The following is a 6000-nucleotide window of genomic DNA, read 5'->3' as shown; positions in this document are numbered from 1 at the left end:
GTAATGAATTCCTTAATTCCAGTCCTGTTCTTTGTGTCCTGTTAAAATGTCACTGCCCCAGGAGGGAGACCCTTAAGCCTCCTATGTCGTAAATGTGTATGAGGCTGAAGCTGTCAGATCTTTTCCTGAGGGAACATTTTGATTTAAAAAGAAAAAAAAGAAAATGTGCAAAACGTGAACACTGGTTGGCAGAGAAGAAAGGGACAGATAGGGGAGTGTAGAAATGACGTCTGAGCGTCCCGTTTTATTTAGTTGCGCCGTCTTAGGTCAGCTTTTTGAGACGCAGAGCCTCAGCCAAGATTCTCGGGGAAGAGGTTTGTTGAGGGAATGCTCTCTGGAGAAAGAAAGTTGGGACAGCAAGATGACTGACAGAGGAGAAAAGTTAAGAAAGGGTGAGCTCTAGTCTGGCTAAAGCCACGCCCCATAGGGGACCCACTGGGCCACAACTGTGCCACAGGATTTGTTTCCCTCCCAGGAGAGGCCAGCCTTTTGGAATCTGTGTCAGGCAGTGAGTGAGTGCCAGCTGTTCCCTCTGCCCTCCCCGGGGCAGGGCATAACGTCGCAGGCAGGAGACGCTCAGACAGCTGAGGGTGCAGCTCTTGGGTCAGGGCCAGGTGTGAGCCATCGAGGCCAACACTCCTACCAACTGGGGCATGGTCCCCGTGGCCAGATGACAGGCATCTGGGGGTTGGGGAGGCTCCAGATGTACCCATAACCCACATGTTCAGAATTGGCTCGGTTTGCCTGACAAAATTTAGTAACTGGAACGGCTTATGAAATTCCTCATGTCTCGCTATACCTTGGAGTCCTAGATGTTGATAAAAGTCTTCTCTGCTGACAAGAGTTTGATATTTCCTTGGGGGAACGTTAACCCTACTCTAAGCTGCTCTCTCAGTTCCAGTAATTATTAAGAGTTAAAGGAATTCTGGGAATTTCCTATCTGTCTAGATTATTTTTTTCTTTCTTTCTATCAAAAGAATTTTGTAAAGCCCCCCTGACGTGCCCATATCTTTTTGAGCAATACCAAAGTTCTATATTAAAAAAAAAATGGTAGGGGAGGGGAGGGTCTGTCTTTTGAAAAGAAGTAACTGGTTTCATAGCATTAATTTTTATTTTTATTTTTTATAAATCTTCCTGAAAGAAAGAAAGAGAGAGAGAAAGAAAGATAGATCTGCCTTTCAGGTAGTCTTTATCATAAAGCAATTCTAGACCAATGTCAAGGAGATTTCAAGGTAATCCTCTGCAGTGCTTAGTGTAAAGTAAGACTAGTAAGCTTCTTATTGTAAAGGTAATTTAATTTGCCTAATAATTATTATTTAGTTATAAAGTCTTTTCTAAGGTGTGCCTTGGAGAACTGTTAAAGGGCTTAGATTTTCTCTTAAAAGCCTCCAGTTCTTTTTTCTAAGGGTTCATCAAATGATGGAGGGAGAGAGAGGGCATCTGCTTAATCCATTCGCCTATTTTTGCTGGTGTTCGGTAGCTCATTTAAATGACCTCAACATCCTGTGTATTTTGTAAAGTGGCATTTCTAGTTCTTTTGGAAATTCATCGGGGAAAGGTCCACAAACATTTCTAGAAGATCTTATCAAAAGCTGTATGCTCGGGCGCCTGGGTGGCTCAGTCGGTTAAAGCCTCTGCCTTCGGCTCAGGTCATGATCTCAGGGTCCTGGGATCGAGTCCCGCATCGGGCTCTCTGCTCAGCAGGGAGCCTGCTTCCTCCTCTCTCTTTCTCTGCCTGCCTCTCTGCCTACTTGTGATCTCTCTCTGTCAAATAAATAAATAAAATCTTAAAAAAAAAAAAAAAAGCTGTATGCTCTCTGGAAGCACAAGCATAAGAGGCAGGAACCGTGGCAAGGTCTAGGTCGTATGAAGACAAAGAACATTCCTCATGCATGTGTCTCTGTCAGGAGGATTTGTCCATCGCCGTCATCCAGTTATATGACCCCTTCTTAAAAATGAATTTTCTTTTACTTTCCAAGAGCTTTGTACAAAAGAGACTCTTAGAGTAAATTACAAAATTCCACATCTTCCTGCCTGCTGGTCAGACTCTGTTCCTTTTGATGGGTTGGGGCGGGGGAGGGGAAGGGATGATGTCATGTGACAAAAACAGCTATTTTATAATCTTTCCCTTCTCTGGCTTATTTACAAAGTCTATGCTTTTAATTTTCCAGGCTTTGGCTCTATAGTCAACTTCAACCCTTAAAATTCTCAAAATAATAGCCCCTGTCCCCCCACCCACAAAAACCCTCCTATTTTCCTTGTCAAACAAGTCTGGCTTACGTAAATAATCATTGCCATGGCTATGCTTCTAAGCCATTGGGTCTGCTATGAATTTACAAAATCCATGCAGCAATTCGTTTGACTTCAGGCTCCCTGCCTTGGGAAGCAGTGTGCATCTGAGTGTTCTTGTGAAAGCCAAACTCTCTCTTGAATTATGGAAACGTGCAAGAAAGAACAGGGAACGGCAGTTTCCTAACGCAGCCAAACGTCAGTCCCAATACATTAGTATCTTTAGTACCCGTTTGTAGAATCCAGTTGAATGCCGTGGGCATAGCTAGAGGTTTACAGCAGGTAAACCGAAACCGGGGAACTGAAACCATCCTGACCAGCTAGCAGCATGTCCAGTCCTCCCCGGAAGACTGCACAGCGGCGTGACTCATCCTTCGTCCATCTCTGGCATCAGAGCCAAAACAGAGGTCCTCAGATAAAATTGCCATCAATCCCTGCCTACTCCCGAACTAACCTTGGGGGGTGGGGGGGGCATTTAATTTTCCCCTCCTGACTCAAACAATGCATCATTCCTATTTCCCTCTAATGCAAGTTCTGGAAAATGTCTAATTGTCTGTTAAGACATGGAATCAATGTCCTCTTTCCTGGGACTTCTTGACTGATTCAGCATCTGTCACATCTGTCACTTCCCCTTTGTGCTCCTCTAGTTTGGCTCTGCTTTCTTGGTTCTGTACCTCTAGATGCACGTTTGTGTCCCACCAGATTGTGAGCTGCTCAAGCGCGGAGACTGTGCCTTATTTGTGTTTACCTTTGGAACATACTGGTTGCATGTGAATGCACTCCTTATAAGGTTATAGAATGAGTGACAGAGTGTCACAGGCTTCAAGGAAATTAATGTGGGAACAGTGCATAAATCGGGTGGAAGAATGAAAAAAATTGGTGATGAGGATGACTTTGAGAAAGGTATTATAATAATCTAGTTGATAGACCACGAGTGCCTGGCTTGCCAAGTGTGGCAGGTAGAAGAGCCGTGAGCAGACTAGTAAGGAGGAGACTGGAGTAAGAGAAGATTCCAGTTTGCAAGCCATTATCAAATCTTGATAATCACTCATTTATTCATTCATTCAGTATATAGTGTCCCTTTTCATGCCAGGCACTAGTCTAGGGGGTGGAGATACAGAGCAAAATAAACAAATCAAACCAAAACAAGAACATAAACTCAGAAGAATCAGATTTAAGGGGGAAATGAAAGTAAAACAGTCAGTTGTTTTTAGTTTGTCAAGTTTGACAGGTAGTGGGCAGTTGGAAATCTAGGACTGGAGCTTTGGAGAAAGTTCAGGTATTTAGATAAGTATTTGGGAAGCATTATGCAAAAGGAATAATCACTTTAGGATTCCCAAGGGTAATGATTACAGGAAGAATTAATGAGAAGATACAGTTTTGTGAGAGCCTTGAAATACATATTCTGAAACCATAGAGAAAAATATCCTACAAACATTTGGACAAGAGAAACAGAGGTTAGCTCTCTCGAGGGAGCACAGACTAAGACATATTAAGGCAGAAGCTGAGAGAGAGACTTTAGGACGAGTCACACATATTCTTGTTTTCTCTTTCTGCTGGAAACATAGTAAGATCATCTGTTCTTAATCCTCTTTGAATTAGGTGAGGAGGCTGACTTGCACTGTGAGTGTAGTGTGCCTGATTTCCATCTGGAAACTTCAGACAGAACACGGTTTGCCAAGAGCCCTTCTCACTTATGTGCTCATTAAAGAATATATTTAAATGAAGCCCTCCATTAGGCTGGATCCCTGAGTGACCACATGAGCAGACCCACCTTACTGACCTGTGCTGCACGTGCAGCATGCGTGAAAAAGAAACCTTACCGGTGTTAAGCCACTATGCTTTAAGGGTTGTTTGTTACCGCAGTGTAACCCAGATGAAGCTGATGGATACATAAACAGCTATAATTAGAAACTCAAACATCTAGGGTGGCTGGGTGGCTCAGACAGTTAAGCATCTGCCTTCAGCTCAGGTCATGATCCCAGGGTCCTGAGATCAAGCCCTGCATGGGACTCCCTGCTCAGCGGGGAGCCTGCTTCTCCCTCTGCCTACTGCTCTATCTGTTTGTGCTCTGTCTCTTTATTTCTGTCACATCAATAAGCAAAATCTTAAAAAAAAAAAAAAAAAGGACTTGGACATCTGTGTACCATATCATTATTGAGGGTCACAGGTTCCTTCCATTTTCCAGTCTTCCCATCCTCCTGGTGGATTTCCCCATTCATTCGGTCAAAGGTTGTTCACCAGCTCCAGCCCTAGGGAAGGAACAAAGGGCAATCAACTTATTTCTAAGGAAGTGAAGTTAAAGTTGCACATATCACCTTTCCACACCTTCCGTTCATGAAAGCCAGGTCACAGAGTCACACCTAATAGCCTGGGAAGCTAGTAAAAGTAGTAACCAGGAAAAAAAAAAAAAAAGTAGTGACTACCAATTTTGTGTCCTACTGAATCTGGAGTGCAGTCAGTTCTATTACTAAGAGAAGACAATAGATACTGGGGCCAATTTACAGTGTCTGCCACGGAGTTCCTAGCATGTCCAAGGAACTAAATGTAGTCTAGCTATGATCGGAGAACATAGTAAGACATGGAGGGTGGTTAAGAAGAGGTGGCAAAGAGGAGTGAGGTCCAAGTTCAGGGAGGGCCTTCTAAGGCTTATACAAATGCAATGGAAATACACTGAAGAGTTGTTTTTTTTTTAAAGATTTTTTTATTTATCCTTTTGAGATAGAGCAAGTGAGCCAGAGAGAGAGAGAGAGTGAGAGAGAGAGAGAGAGAGCGCACAAGTGGAGGGGGGAGGGGCAGAGGAGAAGGGAGAAGCAGGCTCCCCATTGAGCAGGAAGCCGGATGCGGGGCTCAATCCCAGTCGACCCCTCGACTGTATCACTCAGGCATCCCAACTGAAGGGTTTTAAGTGGAGGAGCAACACACTCAGATTTGTATTTAAAAGATTCTCCTGTTTGCAGGACGGAGAATAGATCAAAAATGATTAATTAGACAACCTTCGCAGGGTCCAAGTAAGAGCACGTAGTCACTTGTCTCCATAGCAGAGGCTCTGTAGATAGAGAGATGATGAATTCCACCACTACATGGAATCCAGAAGCAAGAATACTGAAAGATGTGGGTGAGAAATATGGGGGTTTAGGGAAATAGGGGAGTTAAATATCTTCCCAGATTTTCTGGCTTTAGGATTGAGGTGGATAGGGCTGTCATTTTCTGGAGGGAAGATTCTGGTAAAGGAGAAGTTTACTTACTGGGAAAGAAATGAGTGTCATTTTGAGTACTTTGTATTTAATGTGCCTGGGGGACATCCAAATGGGGATATCTGGTAGTTATCCCAGGAGAGGGATCTAGGATAGATCTAAAAGACTGAGAATGTCTTTTAGTGTATAGATGATAATTAAATCCAAGGAATGGGATGAAATGGACTGGGGAAAGGGGGTTGGAAAGAAAAAGGGAGTTCTGAAGAGCACGACATTTGAGGAATGAGGGGGAGGGCAGCCAAACATCAACATAGAGAAGAAAGTGCCAGAGGGAAGACCAAAACTCAGGAAATACACAGCTTCATGAATGCTGAAGGAAGTTAAGAGTGTCAAGGAGAGAGTGAGCCAAGTATAAAACTTAATGAGAAGTAAAACAAAGTAAGTGCAGAAAACATGTTTAGGTAAGATACAGTCCACATAGTACAAGGCAGAAAGCCAATGAAACTGCAAATCA

Source organism: Mustela nivalis, assembly GCF_964662115.1.
Source record: "Mustela nivalis genome assembly, chromosome: 5".
Classification (NCBI taxonomy): domain Eukaryota; kingdom Metazoa; phylum Chordata; class Mammalia; order Carnivora; family Mustelidae; genus Mustela; species Mustela nivalis.
This window is presented reverse-complemented; position numbering follows the sequence as displayed.